Here is a 21831-nt window from a genome sequence, read left to right as displayed (position 1 = left end):
ATATTTCAGAAATGGAAATGGGTGTTTTTGAACTGATGAAATGTGGTTGTTAAAATCTCTGTCTTAATTGTCACTATGGAGAGAAGATTTTGTAGAAAGGAAGAATGCACATAGTGAAGTATATTTCCATTTCTGATTGTGACTATTCCTACCAAAAAGAGGTAAACTGGCCCTAGCCAATTTTTCTCAGTGTTTAGAGCATTGGCCCATGGACTTTAGGGTCATGGGTTCGATTCTGGTCAAGGGCATGTATCTCAGTTGCAGGCTTGATCTCTGGCCCTGGTTGGGGTGTGTGCAGGAATCAGTTAACCAATGTGTCTCTCTCACATCAATGTTTTTCTCTCTCTGTCTCTCCCCCTCCCTTCCATTCTCTAAAAATCAAAGGAAAAAATATCCTCGGGTGAGGATTAATAGAAAAAAAAAAAAAGGTTATCTGTGGCTTCTTGTAATATCTGTGAAGATATTGTCACTAATCTCTCCTACATTCCACCATATTATGTATGTACTTGGTATTTTTACTTCCTTATCCTCATTCTATCCCTCAAGTAAGTAAAGACCTGGGTGGTTAAGTTACCCAAGATGTTGCAATGAGTGACTCAGTAAAAAATAGAATTTCTGTTCTCTTTACCCCCAGGTAACATTGCCCAGAGCTATGCTGGGATGATTACTCTGTCAGACAATTCAGGAAATTTAATTAACTGGACAGGTCTGGTCTGACTCCATTTTTTTAAATCTTCATATGGATGACTGATGAGTAAGGGCTATGACAGAGGGCTCTGTATGGCCTGGTTTGGGAAATAATTTCTTTGAAAAGCTAATAAATTGACCTATGACTGTCATCAATGTTCCAGGACTAATTAAAATCCACAGCTACAGACTCCAGTGATACATAAACATGACTCTATGTTAATTTGTATACAAAATTGCCCAGAAATCTCTTTGGGGCCAAATTTTTAAAAATATTTTTGCTCATTTATGACAACTGATCTTATAATTTCTTTTACCTACTGGGCATCATTATGTTGTAGAGTGTATTTCTGTACATTGACATATCCATTAACTAGAATCATTTGGGATTTACTCAACTTGATCCAAAACCAAGTTGGCCAGGGCATGGGTAATCCATGAATACTAGGATGTCGATATGTAAAAGGTTCATATTAATGTTTAAGAAGACAACAAATGGCAGTAATATCATCAAGCCTTTCAGGCAGACCAGTGATATCAGAATCAGCAGAGCAGGTACAGGAGCATGGGGCATTTAGAAAGTGGCGAGTCCAGAAAATGTGTCAGTGCCTTGATACTAGAAAAACATGTTGCTATAAGAACAATATTAGAGAGACCATTAGAGTCCCAGGCCTTCTCACAAACACCAGTGTAGCTGCTGATGAAACTGCCCTCTAATCCTGATAGCTCCAACCTCATTTCTGGTAGCTGGGACACAGGGGTCAAGAAGAACAAGGAGGAGCCTGGCAGGCGTGGCTCAGTGGTTGAGCATCAACCTATGAACTAGGAGGTCATGGTTCGATTCCTGGTCAGGGCGCAATCCTCAGTGTGGGGCATGCAGGAGGCAGCCAATCAATGATTCTTTCTCATCATAGATGTTTCTCTCTCTCTCTCTCTCTCTCTCTCTCTCTCTCTCTCTCCCTCTCCCTCTCCCTCTCCCTCTCCCTCTCCCTCTCCCTCTCCCTCTTTCCCTCCCTCCCTCTTCCTCTCTGAAATTAAGAAAAATATATTTTTTTAAAAAGAAGAGGAAGAAGGAGAAAGAAGGCATTTGCTGCAGATCTTTCCTTATTCAAGTCTTTCATATCCCGGAGCCCCACTCATGGGCAGCAGTGCTCTCGAGCTGCTTTATCAGGATGCTAGTTGAAGAAGACGCAGGATGGGCAGGAACTGTGAAGTGGGTGTGGGAGCAGAAGGTGTGCTCTAAGCGGCAGAGTTGATGGATGCTATCTTACGAAGAGGAATCTATTCCAACAGTCATTTGTCATTTTGTTCAACCTTCAGATTCCTCAGAGAAAGCATCTGAATAGTCTCTCTTGAGTCAGAGGCCCCTCGTAGGCTTGGGGTCGGAAGTGCCTTGATGGATGGTCCCAACCAAGGAAAGAAGGTAGTCCTAGGGTCAAATCAGGCACCAACTTCCTTGACCAGCGATGCCTGAGAGTGTGTCTGGGTTCAGCCCCCTAATCTGTCTTATTTTAGAACCCATGGTTCTAAATATCCTAGTATTCAAGCTTCTCTCCTGTCTTATTTTAGAACCCATGGTTTCCTAAAAGATCAAAATCAGTTTACACAATAGCCCCCACAATAATAGCCGCTCTAATAAAGTGCCTGGTCAGCCCGTCCTGCCCTCTGTTTATAGTTCTCAGTATGTACAGGTCATTAGAATGTCTGCCATGTTCCCGTGAGCTCAGTGGGAAGGGCTAGGTTGGTTTCCAAGTGTAGCACTCTTCATTTTGGTCCTCCAGCCAGTGTTCCAGTCAAAATGGGAAAACCGGTATTAAGTCCAGTGACATTTCTATTGCCCTATAAAACTATAGAATCCTTGATTTGTGACTGCAAAGTAAACCCTTACTTTGTTTAAGGTAGCCTGCCTGGTAAGTGACTATTGGAATTACTTATTTAAACAAAGTCTAATTAATGCCCAGTGGCAGAAACAATGCCACAGATTAATAGTTAACCAGTTGGAAGGAGTAATGAGTGCCTGGGGTTTAGTAACAGATGTACAGAACAGCTCTCCTGGGGTCTCCCTGTTCCCTAGACTGTGTCCTCCCCTTGCCTTCTCACCTCCACAAAGAACCTGGGAGAAAACATGGAAGGCAAAGCCTCAAGCTGTGACTTGCTAACCAAAGGCGTAGCTGAATTTAAGGTTAATATTTACTCAGCCAGGAAATGCTCTAATTAAGACTAGCTCTTTAAGTCTTAAAGCCCCACCCTGGAAGGACCGAAAAGAGCTCTCCCAGGGGGAGAGTAATCCCTTTGGAGGTGAGTAGTGTTTCATTGCCCTGCACCCAGCTGTCTCAGAGATGGGGTTAGGCAGCTCTTCCGTCTAAGCTCAAGTAAGACTGAAAGTGGGATTGTGGATTGAATTTTCCTGGGGTGTTTTATGGCTTCCAGAATAAGAGCTGGCTGTGCACTAGTAGATCTCCAGTCCTAGATGGCAAAAAAAGGAATAGCCAAATATCTGGAGCAAAAAGGAGATTTTTAATCTAGGGGAACAGTTTAGTGTAGGAGTAAGAGAAGGAATCAGATGTCCTGGGTCCAGTCCTGGTTCTGTTACCATTTCCTGTGTGAACTTTGGGTGACTCAACTCTGTAAGCCGTAGTTTTCTCTGGGGAAGTTGCAGTAATAGTATCTACCTCATGGAGTTCTGGAGAGAATTAAGCAAAATAATCCAATAAAGTGCTTACTGTGTAATAAGTGCTTAAAAATATCTGCTACCATTAATTTGATTATTCATATAATTATTCATTTAAATAATAAGCCAAGCTCCAAAATGTACGAATAACATGTTGGGTAATGGTAATACAGGAAACTGTCCCTTTCCTGAAGGAGTTCATAGCCTAGTGGAGGAACATATGTATACGTTTTTCTTCTATGTTGTAATAATTGCAATAATAAAAGTATGAACCAAAGTTTTAATGTGCAGAAAGGGAGCTCTTTCTATGGAAATTTTCAGGAAGGCTTCATGGTAGCATTTAAACTATGTATTTAAGAAAGTTTTTGAAGAAAGGAAAAGAGGTACAGTTATCCCAGAAAGAAGGAACATCATGGACAGGAGCACAACAATGAGAAAAGCCCAATGTGCTTGGGAAACAACAGAAAATTCATCTGGAATGCCAGGTGCATGGTGGACATGGTAGGCAATGATGTCAGATTCAAGAATGGCATGGGCCACATCAAAGTATTTAGACTTTATTTTGCATGATCAGATGTCCATTTGTGAAGATAACTCATACAGTAATGTAAAAATTGGATGAATAAAGAAGAGATTAGAACCAAGAAGCACAGACAGAAGAGTATGGTCACAGTGCAGGCAAGAGACAAAGAAGGCCCAACTCAGGGCCTTGGCAAAGAACAGGAAAGGTGAGGAGGGCAGAGATATTTAGATAGAACACTCTTGTCCTATCTCCTCTCAGTAACACTGTGAGCAAATCACTTCTTTTCCTACTGCTCCTGGTTCCTTATATCTAAAACTTGTAAAAAAAATATCTGGGAAGTATTGAGTTTTTCAGAAGAATATTTATAATGATTTTTCTTACAAATGATTCTTAAATATTTATCCCAAATAACCAAGAATCTGGCAGCTCTCCCAACTATCTCCTGCACATGAAATTATCATTTAAATTTGATCTTCCCTTATATGTCCTTTCTTCCTTCCTCCCCCCTCCCTTTCTTTCTCCTTCCTTCCTTTCTTCCCTCCCTCCCTTCCTTTTTTCTTTCTTTCCTTCCTTCTTTCCTTTCCAGTGATTGTTTTTTTAATCCTCACTCGATATTTTCCCATTGATTTTTAGAGAGATGGAAAGACAGAGAGAAATATTGATGTGAGAGAAACACATTGATTGGTTTCCTCTTGCACAAGCCCTGACCAAGACCTACAACCAAGGTACGTGCCCTGGACCAGAATCAAACCCAGGACCCTTCACTCCGCCGGCGGATGCTCTATTCATTGAGCCAAACTGGCTAGGGCATCCAGTGGTTTTCACTAGAGGGATTTTTTTGCCTATTCCAATCTCTTTTTTATTTAGGACTTTTGGTTGCAAGTGATGGAGACCAATAGCATAATTAGGAGGAAGAGGAATAGAAGTAGTCGCAGCAGTGGAGTAAGAACTTGATTGGTTTATGTAACTGGGAACTGACAAGTCCAGGAGTTGATCTAGTCTTAGATGTAGGTGTCAAACACAGATCCCATGAACCAATTATTGTTCTCAGAGGGATGGAATGCTCTAAGTTGGCAGACCTGGTTCATAAACCCACTTCTGTGGTCAGGAGGACTGGGTTATTTACAAAAAAGAAAGGTGTGGGTGATATTTTCAGACCCAAAGAAAAGAATGTGACCACAGTCCCATCCATGAAAGAACTGGTCAGTGATAATTATAGAAGCCCCTTCTTTTATGCTCTGATCCACAATCAAGGATATTTTCAGGATACAGAAATATATATAAATGTATATTTTTGCTAAAAATTCAGATACTGCAAAGAAAAACATAGTATTCTCTGAGTAATTAGCTAAAAGCGATATATTAAAATCTTGGACTGTGGGGTGGGGTCAGCCAAGGTGCAGGCATCTTTTCATTTGCAGCCTGACTTTAATGGCACCCAAACTCTTGGGAAGTCAAAGTCGTACACTGGCTTTTGGGATCACTCCGGATTCCTGATTGTGGCCAATTTTTGTTCTATCCACTGTGCATTTTGCTTTACTCTGGAATTCTTTTCAAACTCAAAAAGAAGGGCTCTAGGATTGGCAAACTTCCTGGCTTGTAGATTTATATGTTGTTCCGACCTCAATTATATTCCATGTGAGCACATGCAGGTACACACACACACACACACACACACACACACACACACACACACACGGTGGGCTCCGCCAGCTCCTGATAACTAATAGTTAAATTTCCAGGAACTTTGCAAACCCATGTCTAAACACAGCCATTAATAAAGTTTATGTAAACTGAATAATTAAATAAATTGTTTTAAAAGCAAAGATGAATACTCAAAATTTGTCACTTCCTAATTACTTACACCTATTATAGTTTTATGCTTGGAATATAATAACGTGCTATTGTACATCTCTCCCCAGTTGTATTCAGTGAGTCATGTTGGTAACTCAAAATCAGCCATGGTAGCAATATTCACATCATGGAAATTTGCAAACACTGCAAAACACGCCTTTTAATTTCAGAGGGTTGTCTATTAAACATCTACCAGCATATTACTGCACACACTCACACACACACTTACACACCCTTCCCCATTGTAGACTTCTTCCATATTGTTTCTAACACAGGTATCACCACCTTTACTGTATGTCTCAACATAACATGTCAAGGGAAACCTTGTTATGCATCAAAATATTGTGGTATATGCATCCTTCACAATTAGGGTTTCTTTCCAAGATATTTATCTGCCTGCTTATTGGGGCAGGTAGGTAAACATTACTAGACATTGCAGTGCTTAGCTTTCTCCCTGAATCCCTCCTAGGGATTTCACACTGTGAGGGCCCTCAGCCAGAGAAGATACCCGAATGCTTTCTTAGGTGTGTGCTTCTTCTCCTCTTATATAAGATTGCATTTAAGAACACTGCTGGCACAGAATCAGAAGCCTTGCCAGTTTCCCAAGTCCTTGAAAGAGTAATTACTCAGTAGCCAAGGATAAATTTACATTGGATGACTCTTTTGGCCTTTCTCGCTAACAGAAATGTATTTGTGAATTCAGTGGCTTCACTGTCATATTATTTCCTTGCTTTGCACAATTAAGCCAAGTGTAATCTCAAAATAGAATCAATTCCTGAATAAATACTGTTTTAAGGCTGATGTAATTTCTTGCATTTTTGCAAGCGGCCATTGAACATACATATCTAATAGACCAGCCATATAGGAGGCCAGCCAATGCTTTAGACTTTTAATCTACTTAATGGGATAAAGGTTAGGCATAATTAAATATCTTCGAGCTTGACTCTCTCAGGGTAATAAGCAAATGACTTTGAATTAAATCCATCCAGGGGATAGAATAAAAACATTTATCAAGGTAGCAGTTTTGAAGGAATTACTCTCCTTCTAGTCAAACTTAAAAAGGCTTGGCACTTCAGCCTAATGCCTGCAAAATATGTATCAAGTTTAGCATACTCTTAGTCATGGCACTCACAAAGATAGTGGGTAGAAACATGAATTCCATCATCTCAGTCTTCCCTAAACTCCAGGGTTGTCCTTTTATTAGTTTGGTTTCCGTATTGTCCTATGAACTTTCTGGAAGAATGTTGGAGGCTCTGAAGCAGCAAATATCCCGAAATAACAAAGATCAAGTACTCTAACTCCGACCCGCGGAAGATTTCCCTCCATCTGACAGCTGGAAAGCAGCACGGAAGACAGGTAAAGACTCTGCTTTGACAAGATGACCTGTTCCTGGAAGAGGAAAGTGCTCAGCTCCTGAAACGACGGGGAAACCCCCTGGTCAATGAAGCCGAATTCCATCCAGGCAGGTGCTCACAAGCGTGACATCCTGCTGCCTCAGATCCTATCTAGAACCACTGCTCCCAAATCCTGGTTCCATTTCAACGTGGATTGCTCAGTGTTGGTGACAGCTGGCATCAATCACTCCTCGTTGCTATCTTCCCTGAAAGATGGAACAGCTGCCTGTGCCAACATAGCTTTGTATCCAGGCTCAATGCTGTTCTCTCCTGCCTGTTGACCAGAAAATAATTCATCTAACTGCTGTCAGATCAAACAAACCAGATAAACAGGATTCCTTGCAGGTGATTTCCTAAGACAGTTCATACTAAGTCTCCAGAGAGATCTACACTGCTATGGGCAGTGACGTGGAGGCCAGAGAAAGGGAATGAGTGAAGGAAAGGAGAGGAATGGGGTTGCGTAGCCAAGGTTCTATGTAATAACAAATCACACGGAGTCATGTGAAAGTAAAGAGAATTCTCATTAGCTGCATGGAGGCCCCTGTCTCTAATGTTCCAGAGGTCCCCTCTAACCCAACAGTTTAATCTTGAGGGCCATTTATTTGCTTCTTAGAATCAGGGTGTGGAAGAAAGAATGGTGGCCAAGAGGTCTTTCCCCACCTCCACTCTCTCTCTTTATACATACACATGTATAAAGCCCAATGTGTGTGTGTGTGTGTGTGTGTGTGTGTGTGTGTGTGTGTGTGTGTGTAAGCCCTGGCATCAGAGTTTGTTTTGACATTTTAGCAGATATTTTTCTGGATGTCTGCTTCAAGAACACTGTATTTATTGTACTTTCTAATTATGACCTATGTGCTGTAATCTTTCACCACTATGTTTATGTTGAGCCACTGATCCTTGGCACTAAGTTTTTAATATTCCACATTTTAAATTCTATCAGGTGCTTCATGTAAAAGAACTTGTTTAGGCCAAATACCCATAAAGAGAGTGTTTGCTTAACAATAGAGTAAATTTTGTTTCCTTGTTGACTCACTTCAAGACCAAGAGAGTAGAATGACTTGCCCTCACGAGCTACCTGATAACCATCAGGGTCACCACATTTGTCTAGGGGGATGGGAAGTGGATGCAAGAAAACTATGGTATTTAAGTTGTGATGGCCAAGCCAAGCCCTTCCCTCAACTCAAACTATGCAAGAGAAAATTCTCCCCGAGGAAATGCACAGCTAGAAATTTCCCGTCTGATCCAAAGGAAGAGGAGGCAAGTTCATGACTGAGAAATGCCGGGAAGGGCCAGACAGAACTACAGTTTGAAGGACCTCCTGGGTGAGAGCCAAAGAATGCAACTGTGCTTTTCACCAGCTGGGGAGCCTAACGACTATACATTCTGCCCACTCCTTCACCAAGTATGCCCTACGGCCAGCTGCCTGAGATGGCACCGTCTTTGAATCCCTGGAAATCCTACTTTGGGAGTGTCTTGTGCGTCTCCTTACAAGTGTGGAGGAGGTAACCCAACCCAGTCCATCTCTCGTCAATCTCAGCATTGTTTCCGAGGTAACAGAGACAAAACTTGGAGATGTGTGTGGCTGGCGTGGTGCCAGAGGCTCTCCCTGGCTATGAGCGCCTTTGTCCAAGCTAGTGGATACTGCTGCTCCTCCCGGAGGCCTGGGATATGGGTGGGACCCCTCAGAAATGGGCTCAGGGTCTGAGCCGCTTAGGAGAACCTGGCACAGTGCCGAGCTGAGACTTTTGAGTTGGCTCAACACCTGAGACGCAGGCTGCTCGTCCCCAGCTGTAACTTTCAGAAATCCACTGTTATTTAAAAAAAAAAAAAAGCAGATGAAACTCAAACAGCTGGGCTCTTCCAAGCACCGTCTCCCAAACCCGTGAAACCCTTTCCTGCAGTTTCCCCACTGGCAGGACTTTGTGCTTGGACGTGGTACAACTGAGCTTGCATCGTCTGCGATTTCTATTTAAAGGCAGATCGCAGACAGAGAAATATTTGCTGTAAATTATTACAGCAATGTGACACATGGCTTTGCTGCCACTAGGGTCACTCTGACATAGGCCTCTGGCTTCCTCCTCATTCCAGGAGGCTTCCTCAATTTCAGCAATTCTTGTGGAGCAGAACCGCCCGCCCAGCCATTCATCACTGGTAACAACCAGGAGAGCTGTGATCTCTTACATCCCACACAATGATCTGAGTCTTGGAAGGCTTCCTAAACGCCCTGACCCCCTCTGCCTGGTCAGGGCCTCTCTTCCTTTCTAAGTGGGACAGATGGAGTTCAGAGGCAGGGCTCTCCCACTGCACAGGAGCTTGTAGGTCACAGCGACGTCCAACAGATTCATTAACGTAGCAATCGGAGGGGAGAAGAGAAGGCCCGGTGTTTCTGGTGAATGCTGAGCCTTGTTCTGAATCCTCATATAGAATCTTGATAGACCCGCAAGTGAGGGATTTGAGGCTCTGTTTTGCAAAAGAATTTCAGAGACTCAAAAGCATGGGAATGGAGCCATCAGGACAGAGAGCCATGCATTGCAAAGCCCTACTGCAAACCAGCTCAGCCCCTCGGAGAGGTCTTCACTGAAATTACAGCATGCGTGGTCAACAAGCTGCCCAGCTCCCAGCTTCGTTCCAGCAGGTGAAAGTATTTTTAAGTTTTGAATGAAAGCAAAAATTCCTTTGGTCCCCATCAGTGGTTCCTGTTACTGATTCTCTTAGAACACAACGGCCTTTTGTTGCTTGTGGAAATGGGGTCCTTTTACCGAGTTGCGCGAAAAGCATTTCCAGGGAGCCACGAGTGGGAAGATGAGGTTTGGTGGTAAGATTGATTGGGATTGAAATGAATGGCTGCCCCCAGTTTCCCAATGTCTCATCTCCGTCCTTCCTGCTGTGAAAAAAAAAAAAAAAGTCCAACCTTGTCTTCATCAGGCCTAGAACAAAGAGCAGTGTCCAGAAATTATGTGCCATTGGGTTAGTCCATGTCTGTCCTCATCGGCTAGCGTAGTCTGTTCCTGGCTATACTCTGTGCTCCCGCAGGCACTGGGTTGCTGTACCCAGGCTTGTGCTTGGGGCCTGGGCTTGGAGTCCGTGAGGCTGGCCCGGCCACACAGCTGCTAGGGCTGCATGGCAGCAATGGAGAGAAAACACCCAAATGAACTGGGCAAGTGGTGTCAGAGAGAGAGAGAGAGAGAGAGAGAGAGAGAGAGAGAGAGAGAGAGAGAGTTTTGTTAAATGGATTATATTTTCTGGGGCTTGGGAAGGACCGGGCACTTTTTCAAACAAATCAATCAATTTCCCGATCCTTTGGGGGTTTGTGTTGGGTTTTTCCCCTAACCAATCCATTTCCTAGATCTTCTGGGGTCTGTGTCCCTTACCCAATCCGATCTTTTCCAAGGCTAGGCTCCTCCCCTTATGATCACCATCTTGGCTCCTACTGGGCACAACCAGCAGAGGAATTTCCCCTTTATTGTTTAGTCCTCTCTCCCCCCCGCCGCCCCCCCCCCCCCATAGTCTGGGTGAGTGTACCAGCTGTACCTCAAGAGATTGGAAAGCGGGTCCTTCCTACCTACCCCAGGGACTGAGGGTGTTAATCCCCTTGGTGGGGCAATACTAGGTTCCCTGAGGAGTCTGAAGCTGAAACTTCCAGACGTAATCAGGCTTCTTGTCCAGTTCAGCTCCCTAGTTTATTATGCTTAATAATGTCTGATTCCTTTTGCTCCCTTCCTTTATTATCCAGCTACCTACGCTAACATATTCTCCAGCCCTGCTTTCAGAGCAGGGGACCTCTCTGCAATTTGTAGACATTTCCATAGTGTTTGATGGACCCACCCTGGCATTGAGGGTAGAAGTAGGGCATGCCAGTTAGACACAGACCCCCAGGGGATGCATTTCTTGAGTAAGCAGGCCTGAGTGTGCCCACATCCACCCCAATTCTTTCCTTGGAAGTGCCCTGCCTGTGAGGGCTTTCCTGATAGGCACCCCTAGCGGGCTTACATGGTGGCCTGTGAGGTTTTCTGGGATTCTGGTGTAACCCACAGCCAAGAGACAGTACCAGCATATAGAGTCTGAACAATGGGCCATCTTGAACTCATAACTGTATTTTGGGAATAAAAACTGTGCATAGAGATTTAAGGAATTCAGCATTTGGATAAAAGAAAATAAAGCTATGGAAGAGGGGCTGCTTTTGGCCCATCTACTTTTTTGGCCACAAATTCCAGAACACTTCTGGAATTGCTTATTCTGAAAGTCTCACTTGGGAAAAAAAGTCTAAAACATTTCCCCAGTAGTAGGCACCTTTCTCATAAGAGTGCCTTTTATAAGCACTAGATTTGAAACTTAAAAAAACACACACAAATCAACAAACCAATCACCTTTCCCTCACTTTGTGACTGCATATAATCAAACACACAGGTATGTTGCATTTTTGCTTTTGTTTCTCTTTACAATTTATTTTGGAAATGAATTGCTATATAGAAATTTAGTGATGGGTGTGCTTGCTCTTTACTGATCTTCTCTACTTAGTGCTCCCTGCTTCTTTTGATAAAAAAGCAAAGTAGGCCCTGGCTGGGAAGCCCAGTTGGTTAGAGCATTGCCCTAATATGCCAAGGTTGTGGGTTTGATCCCAGATTAGGGCGCATACAAGAAGCAACCAATGAAAACCTAAGTGGAACAAAATTCTCTCTCTCTCTCTCTCTCTCTCTCTCTCTCTCTCTCTCTCTCTCTCTCTCTCATCAAATTTTTTAAAAAAATGCCCAGCTGCCCCTGGTCCCTCCCTAGGAGGTCCTGCATCACATGTCTCTTACTCAGAGGAGGAAGAGTTGCCACTTGTTAGTGGCTAAAAGTTGTGGTCGGCTCATGCTGTTGATCTGGGTTGCTTTTGTGTCACAGCAAAAGGGGCTGTAGTGGGTGTGGGGAAAGGGGGCTGTGCAGGATGACTTTGAAAAGTGATCATGTTGGGTTATCTCTCGGAAGCACAGTGAGATGGCACAGGTTGGAGATAAGGAGGGTGGGGAGGAGGCCGGCTCAGGGTCCGCAGCTGCTGAGGGAGCCTGCCTTCCTGCCACTGGACCTCCAAAAGGGCTACCAGGAAGGGCTGAGGGCATTTCAGGGGCCTCCTTCGCCCTGGAGTTGTGTGGCGCTGGCTCCTGCGTCTGTGGCTTCCCAGCCTTGCTGCCTGAGAGGAAGAGGTGACAAGGACCGGGCAGACCTATGACGCGGTCCCTACTCCACCTGCCTGTCCCAGCAAGCTGCTACTCAGAGTCGTGCTCCAGACCGTGTGCCAGAGGCCATCTCAAGGGCCCCACGTGAGAAAGAGTCTCTTCCTGGTTTTGCCACATATGGAACCTCCAGCAAATTATCCTCTTCCCCCAGTAGAGGCCAGTGACCAAAAGAAGGCTCTGAATGAGTTTTCAGAACTTGGCCTTCCAAATGGTACTTCACGTCCTATAGATTTTCCACCAGAACTTCTTTTCCTCCTCTTGTTGCTTCCCCATTTGGCCCAAGCCCATATCCAAGGTGTGGTTAGGGCTGAAGTAAGGGTTCATTCATCAGTCTCTGAGGGACTGGAGATTCTCTCAGGTTATAGGGGACATTTTAAGAACAGACAGCAATGCAGGAGGTGGGGACCCCACAAGAGCCCAGACTAGAGACCAGAGGGTCCTCATGGAAGAGGAAATCAAGTTCAGGAATTGGAAGGAACTGAAAGAACTAAGATTTCTCCAGGGTCTATATCGTCGCTCCCTCAGGGCAACATTTGAATCTCCACCATGACATGGCAGAGCTCTTGTCTGTCCTTGGATTTTCCCAGCATCCACCCGCCACCGGAGTCACGTTTCATCCTGTATCTTTTTTTCTACTGAGGAATTTCTGCTAGCCCACAGCTCTGGGATACTCATGACCTCTGCTTCCTCCTAACTTTGGTTTGCTTGTGAACGCCCACTGCTCACCTCCAACCAGTGTTCTTGTCTCTTACATTCAAGATTCTACAAGAGACTGGATCTGACTGGCCCGGGATAGTCACCGACAGTCCTCTGGGCAGAGTCTTTCCTGCTGGGCCATGCACCAGTCTGTGGGCGGTCTCCCTGGTCTTCCCCTAGCAGGGGGTTTGGCAGGGAGGTGGAGGTGGGGGGGGGCGGGTTTCCCCAGGTGATGACTGTGGCCTTGCACTTGATGGCTCCCTCCCTCCAGAATCTAAGACAAAATGTGAAAAGGAAGAAAACAGAATTTTCTACAGCTCCACAGCAGCGTGAAAGCACCCTCCGTGCCGAGGCATCTTGGGAGCCTGCTCTTAGGGTGGCCCCTGTTACATACATGACGTTCCTACCAACAGCAGAGCCTGCAGGTCGTTGTCCTGAAAGCATCTGCCAGCCAGTATCTGCCTGCCATTTTGTAAAAAACAAGAAAACTACCAAACCTTTGCTCAAAGCTGTGAACACTAAAGTTTGCCAAAGGAAATGGTGGGAACTGCATTACTTAAATCCTTTCAGAATTGCCTGAATAAAGCACTTCACTCAGACTGAGAATAGACTGGCGCTGACCCTGCAGGGCATCAATAAGATGACCTCAGAGTTGTTTTTTTTTTTTTTTTCTTCCCGTGTCTGGTTTCTATGAAGGAGAAAGACTGGAGCTGAAGCAATGAAACAAAGAAGTAAGTTCATACCCCCTTTCCCCCCCAAGCCCTTTTCATCTTTAGTTGGGTTCTGATTCATATTGTCTGCACTGAAGAAATTTGAAAAGCACCCACACATAATGTCATCCTAAAATGTGGTAAGATCATTTCAAAAAGCCTTTCGCGTTTCCATTTCTTCTCCCATAATTACTGCAAATGTCATCATGCGTGGACTCTGAAGAATTCTCCCAATTCCCTCTGGTGCCTCAAAGTGCCCTTTCCTCACGGCAGTCAAATAGTCAAATGTTCCCTTGCCTGCTTTACGCATCTGTGATGAAGTAAGGGTTGTTTGCTCTTTGAGATCCAGATAATCACAGGGCAGCTCCTCTGGCAACAGCTAGAACCCAGAAAAGTAAAAGCAGAAGGAAATGGCATCTTTTGCAGGTGGTATAGCTTTGCTTTCTTTTCTTCTTCTTTCATGCATTCTGTTTAGAGAGCAGATAAGGGGTATTACTTATTGAGAAGGAAGTGTGTGCATTAGCTACCATGGTAACTTATGCTACCATTGGCACTGTCCAGGCAGGCCAATTAGGGCCCTTTCATAATGCTCATTTTCTTTCTGGGACCGAGAAAGCCACTCAAGTCAGAGACAGATAGTATCTTACAAGCTCTGAGCATCAGGCTTCAAATGTCCCTCTATTGACTTTCCTGGCACTCTTACTGTGCAAGACGGAACTGCATTTACTCCAAGCATCTGGGAGCCTGGGCCGTGGGCTGTGCCTGGCTCTCTAGCTCTGGGCAGGGAGACCTTCTTTAGCAGGGGTCAGGCTTGCCACCAACCCTTCTATGCCTGCTGCCCAGTCGCTCTGCAGTTAGAGTCCCGGTCCCGTTTGTTTGGTTCTGTGGAGATCTTTCTTCCCAGGCCCGTGGTGTACAGAGTCACTGTAGCAGGGTCCCCGTTGAGCTATGTCCCATCCCTGGTGCACTGGCAAGCACACTTTCATTTCTTTTCAACTCTCATTGGTACACCGGTAGGTCAATCCTCCCAGCGTACTGTCATATCTACGATGGATACTAATCCCTAACTGCCTCCTGATCTTGATGTTTAACTATTTCCTCAGCCACTTCTTTGGAGGTGATATGAGGTGCCCTAAACTTGCATTCTCAAACCTACATGAGTCACTCCCATTGCTTCTCGGGAGGCTCAGCTCCAACATTCCACACTGTATCGGCCTTGATGAGTGCTCAGCATAATGTCAAGTGCTGGGCAGAAAGGAAGTGCACATCAGGTTAAAAATGTGGTTGTTCACCTGAGGGGAGTGTGAGCTGAGTGATGGTGGCTCAGGGCACGGAGAGCACGCACACCAGTGGAGGGTTTCCAGTGGATAACCGACGGTGTGCGCCGTGCTTCCTTCATTTCGTGTGCACCAGGGCAGCCACACTGGTTATCGGTAGCTGATTATCTGGTGTCATGCCATACAGATTGGAACTATTTCAGTGATTAATAGTATTAATATAAACAAGTACTTCATGGGGACAGTTTTAAATGAAGAATGCCTATATTTTATGTATAATCAATCCTATATAATAAAAGCCTAATATGCAAATTGTCCCCTCCACTGCGAGTTTGACCAGGAGTTCGACTAGGGCAGTGGTCGGCAAACCGCGGCTCATGAGCCACTTGCGGCTCTTTGGCCCCTTGAGTATGGCTCTTCCACAAAATACCACGGCCTGGGCGAGTCTATTTTGAAGAAGTGGCGTTAGTAGAAGTTTAAGTTTAAAAAATTTGGCTCTCAAGAGAAATTTCAATCGTTGTACTGTTGATATTTGGCTCTGTTGACTAATGAGTTTGCCGACCACTGGACTAGGGGGTGGGGCCGACCGGCCAACTGCGGGAAGGGAGGCCCCAGCCGGTGGCTGGCAGCCACTAGGGACCCTACCCATGCACAGATTTCATGCTCTGGGCCTCTAGTCATATGTATTAGGCCTGGGGTTTTAAAAGCATTTTCTGACCCCCTTTAACCTTTCTTTGGAAATTTCTCAGGGGGATCTCCCTGGGTAAGCAATGGGGCCAAGCAGGCAAGGCCTTGGGCCTCCCTCCTTCTCCTGCCTCTACTTCCTCAGAGCACCTGCTCTTTTACGTCGGGCTCTGAGTAAGATTTCTTTTGATGAAAGAAATTAGAAACAAGATTTCTTTTGATGAAAGAAATTAGAAATAAGTTTGAAATCCTATAGATATACAATTCCAGTACTGGTGGTATTTCTGTGGGGGCTATGAGTAAACATGGAAAAGAAAAAATAAATAAATAAAAGTTATCCATTTTTTAAATGAAAAAAAAAATTAATAAATAAACATGGAAAAGAACACCTGATCCAGTGTTGGGTGAGAGGCCTGGATCAGGGAAGGTTTTCCACATAAAGTGATTCCTGGGTATGTAGGTGGGTGGCACAATTCTGTGCCTACCATGTAGAGGCAGCAGCATGTGAAAAATCCCAGGAGCAAGGAAAAGAAAGTTGAGCTTCTTCGGAAAGTTTCAAAGTATTCAATACGACTTGAGTGTTTGGTTTCAGATGAGGCTGAAGATGTGAGCTAAGGTTAAACCTACCAGCCTGGCTAATCCACTTGGTCAGTTTCACATCCTAATGCGCTGTGTCTGGGTGGTGCCTCCCAAACTCTTGAACTTCCGACCTAGTGAGGATACTGTCTGTTCCTCCTTGTTCTTTTGGTACTGCTGAACTTTGACCCTAGCCACATTCTCAGAACATGCTTCCCACATGAATCAGCTTGAGACACTTAGACATTGACTCCAATCATCTCACCCGTACATTGGCTTTTTCGCCATCTACATGTGCCTATCAACTTTCCAGCTTCCTAGGCCCTGTCAAGCCTGAGGTCTGATTTGTCTAAAGTTTAACCAAGTGCTGAACTTCCACTGGCCATGACTTAGCCTTCTGGTTCTCATTTGCACCCCCCCCCCCCTTTTTTTTTTTTTTTTACGATTTTTAAATTGATTTTTAGAGAGAGTAAGGAAGAGAAAGAGAGAGAGAGAGAGAGAGAGAGAGAGAGAGAGAGAGAGAGAATGAGAACATTGATATGAACATGGAACATCCATCAGCTACGTCCTGCATGCTCCCCGCCGTCGCCCCCGCCCGGGGAATTGAGCCTGCAACCCGGGCTGTGCCCTGACCGGGAATCGAACCAACAACCCCTGGGTGCATGGGACAGCACCCAACCAACTGAGCCACACCGACCAGGGCTCATTTGGTTTCTTAGCATAAGAATCTTGAAATGGAATGATAAAGTGACTTCCCAAATGCCCAACACCCTACAGCAAGCAAGTGTAGCCCTTTCAGGAAACCAGCCTTTGGTTACTTACAATTCCCACGTGGCTACCCCTCAGCAGTTATTGTGCTCTTCTTCTAGCTTGCTAAGGTCGCTTGTGTACCACTTCGCAGTCTGGCTATGACATTTTAGCTTACAATTTAGTTTTTCATTTGACATTTTAGCTTACAATTTAGTTTTTCATTTGTGGGAAATGTTCCATGCTCTCTTCTTTACTTTGGACTTCTCTCTATCAAAGGAGATCTCCAAGCTGTGAGAATTGAAAATGCCATAAATTTCCTCCCCTTGTGCACTGCTGAGCGCCATGTGATGTCTGCCAGACTTCGGGCTCCTCGAAATCAAAGAGCTCCGTTCAAAGTCTTTAGGGAGCGGTCCTCTCTGGTGGAGAAACCGTCAAGTTCTACACTGCTTATTATGGTCTCCAAATTGTTGATTGTGACAGAACAAGTTTGTGTATAGGAAATAACCACTTCCCTTCTCCCTTCGGAGGACCTTAAAAAAAATGATCTTAGATAAGAAGCCATAAATAATTACATAAACAATTACTCAGCCTTTCCTTTTTTCTTTTAATCCTATGATGGTACTGTAGCAATAACATCAAACACTACTATTTTTTTTTTCTTTAGTTTTCATGGTGAATAAAAATAGGAAGAAAATGTAAAATTATTAAGTACTTGTTTTTAAGACTTGTATTAGTTGTGAGAAGATGCATTGCTGGCTCCTAATTTGCTAACCACACATGACTAGGCAACCAAATGCAAGTTTTTCTTTTCCCCAGGCAGAGAAGACCATTTCAACAGTATGTCACTGAGGACATACATTTCCCAGCTACACGCGGCGCTTAGATGAAAACTGTGTTTTTACATGTGAACCGTAGCTCCAATATTTAGTTTCAACTATCTAAACTATAGCTTCTCCCAAGCCATAAAGAAGTTAAAAGCTAGGTCACTCTTTAAACAGAGGTTGGGCTTTCTAACATATTCTTACCTTTATGGGACAAAAAGCAATGGCAATGCTCCATAAATGTTAAGCTGGTTTATCCTATTTAGCTTTCTATGGGAAGTTGGAAATAAAAAATGTGACCCATCAATGTGAGCAATAAATGTTTGCCGTGTACTTAGTGATGGATTAGACATTTATTGTTTGAAAATGTTCTGGAAAAAATATCAGGAACCATTTTACCATGGAGAATATATTTTTTAATTATTATTATTTTTTATTGGCTAAAGTTTTACATATGTCTTCTTTTTCCCGATTGATCCCCCACCCCCACCTCTAGCCATTCCCACCCCAGGCAAGCCCCCAACCCCCTACCCCCAGTGTCTGTGTCCATTGGTTATGCTAATATGCATGCAAACAAGTCCTTTGGTTGCTCTCTAAACGCACCCCCCTCCCCGACCTCCACTGCCATTTGTCTCTGGGTCTATTTTTGTTCATCAAATTATGTTGATCATTATATCCCACATGAGTGAGATCATGTGATATTTATCTTTCTCCGACTGGCTTATTTCTCTTAGCATGATGCTCTCCAGTTCCATCCATGCTGTTGCAAATGGTAAAAGTTCCTTCTTTTTTATGGCAGCATAGTATTCCATTGTGTAGATGTACCACTGTTTTTTAATCCACTCATCGGCTGATGGGCACTTAGGTTGTTTCCAATCTTAGCTATTGTAAATTGTGCTGCTATGAACATAGGGGTGCATGTATCCTTTCCGATTGGTGTTTCTGGTTTTTTGGGATATAGTCCTAGAAGTGGGATCACTGGGTCAAATGGGAGTTCCATTTTTAACTTTTTGAGGAAACTCCATACTGTCTTCCACAGTGGCTGCACCAGTCTGCCTGAGGGTTCCTTTTTCTCCACATTCTTGTCAGCACTTGTCATTTGTTGATTTGTTGATGATAGCCATTCTGACAGGTGTGACATGGTACCTCATTGTTGTTTTGATTTGCATCTCTTGGATGATTAGTGACTTTGAGCATGTTTTCATATGTCTCTCGGCCTTCTGTATGTTCTCTTTCGAAAAGTGTCTACTTAGGTCCTTGGCCCGTTTTTTGATTGCATCGTTTATCTTCCTTTTGTTAAATTGTATGAGTTCCCTATAAATTTTGGAGATTAAACCCTTATCTGAAATAGCATTGGCAAATATGTTCTCCCATGCAGTGGGCTTTCTTGTTGTTTTGTTGATGGTTTCTTTTGCTGTGCAGAAGCTTTTGATTTTGATGTAGTCCCACTTGTTTATTTTCTCCTTAGTCTCCATTGCCCTAGGAGCTGTGTGGGTAAAAATATTGCTAAGACATATGTCTGCTATTTTGCTGCCTATGGAGTCTTATAGGATTTTTATAGTTTCCCATCTTACATTTCAGACCTTTAGCCATTTTGAGTTTGTTTTTGTGTATGGTGTAAGTTGGTGATCTAGTTTCATTTTTTTGCATGTATCTGACCAAATTTCCCAGCACCATTTATTGAAGAGACTGTCTTGACTCCATTGTATGCTCTTGCTTCCTTTGTCAAATATTAATTGAGCATAATGGCTTGGGTCCATACCATGGAGAATATTAACATGGGAAAATAATTTCCTAGATTTGAAGTGACTCGAAATAGCTGATTTGATATTTAACATTATATACATTTTAAATATATTATAACCACAGGAATACCTGCTTATAATTTGTTTTTTTTAAATATTTTTTTAAAAAATATTTTTATTGATTTCAGAGAGGAAGGGAGAGGGAGAGAGAGAAACATCAATGATGAGAGAGAATCGTGGATCAGCTGCCTCCTGCACGCCCCCCCTACTGGGCATTGAGCCTGAAACCTGGGTATGTACCCTATCGGGGAATCGAACCGTGACCTCCTGATTCATAGGTCGACACTCAACCACTGAGACACTCTGGCTGGGCCCTGTTTATAATTTGAATGTTATAATGCTGGATAATACACTGTGATTAGTAAAGCTTCATGAAAATTACCAGGGTGAAAGCTTCGTTTAATGCTCTAGTTGTGTAATTGTATCTTTTATTCTATTAATCCTATTTGCGTCATAGTAGTAGAACTGATTGCATAAACACCCTTCTCCTGTCTCCCTGTGTGCTTTTACCACTCACTCATTCACTGAATTTAAGTCATCCATTATTCATTCATTCTGCTTACAGGGGCCAGCCCACTCCGCAAGGTGGGATTTGAAGATCAAGTCTTTACCCTCCAGGAGTAAAAAAACAAGTGAAGAGGGTGTTTGACATGCTCTCACAACAGTGTGAAAAGAGCCCGGCTGGTGTGGTTCAGTGGTTGAGCATTGACCTATGAACCAGGAGGTCACAGTTTGATTCCCCGTCAGGGCACATGCCTGGGTTGCAGTCTCGATCCCCATTAGGGGACATGCAGGAGGCAGCTGATCAATGATTCTCTCTCATCATTGATGTTTATCTCTCTCTCTTCATCTCCCTTTCTCTCTGAAATAAATTTTAAAAAGTGTGAAAAGAGTTCAGAGGAACAGCGGAGGGAGGGGCCAGGTTTAGATAGACAGGAGCCTGGTCTACACAGTCTTTCTACATACAGGATTTATCCACAAAAGAAGGTGTCCTGAAAGGGCCCTGAGTTGGAAATTAGAAGGTGAAGGTTTGGCTCCATATCCAGCTACTGACTAGGTTTGTGACTCTGGGCAATTAGCTTCAACCCCCTGAGTTTCCTCCTCCTCAAAACAGAAATAATGCCAGCTGCTCACTCTTCTCACAGAATGGTGATTTTAAGGCTCAAACAAGCTAGTGCAAATAAAAATCTTTTAAAAAGATTTTGTAAACTCTTAGAACTAATAAACACATTTAGTAAAGTTGCAGGATATAAAATCAATACACAAAAATCTCTTGCATTTCTATATACTAGTAAACTATCAGAGAAATTAAGAAAACAATCCCATTTACAGTTGCATTAAAATTATAAAATACCTAGGAATAAATTTAACCAAGGAGGCGAAAGAATTGTATATTTAAAACTACAAACATTAATAAAAGAAATTAAAGAAGACACAAGTAAATAGAAAGATATTCTGTGCTCATGGATTGGAAGAATCAATATTGTTAAAATGTCCTTACTACTTAAAGCAATTTACAGATTCAATGCAATCCCTAAACCTATAAAAATTCCAAGGGCATTTTTTTCACAGAAATAAAACAGATAATTCTAAAATTTGTATGGAACCACCAAAGATCCCAAATAGCCAAAGCAATCTTGAAAAGGAAACACAAAGCTGGAGATATCATACTCCCTGATTTAAAATTTTATTACAAAACTATAATAATTAAAACAGTATGGCATTGCCACTAAAACAAACATAGATCAATGGGACAAAATAGAGAGCCCACAAATAAACCCACACATATATGGTCAATTAATATACAAAAAAGGAGCCAAGAATATACACTGGGAATAGGACAGTCTTTTCAATAAATGGTGTTGGGAAAACTGGACAACCACATGCAAAAGAATGAAACTCATCTGCTATCTTATGCCATACACAATATTTATCTCAAAAGATGAAAGACTTGAATGTAATACTTGAAACCATAAAACTTCTAGAACAAAACATAGGCAGTAAGTGCCTTGACATAAGTTGTGGCAATTATTTTTTTAATCTGATACCAAAAGCAACAACAACAACAACAACAAAATAAGTGAGACTATATCAAATTAAATTTTTTTTGCATAGCAAACAAAGGAAATCGTTGACAAAATGAAAAAGTTAACCTACTGAATGGAAG

Source organism: Cnephaeus nilssonii, assembly GCF_951640355.1.
Source record: "Cnephaeus nilssonii genome assembly, chromosome: 10".
NCBI classification, from domain to species: domain Eukaryota; kingdom Metazoa; phylum Chordata; class Mammalia; order Chiroptera; family Vespertilionidae; genus Cnephaeus; species Cnephaeus nilssonii.
The sequence above is the reverse complement of the archived record's forward strand: the minus strand, read 5'-3'. Positions refer to the sequence as shown.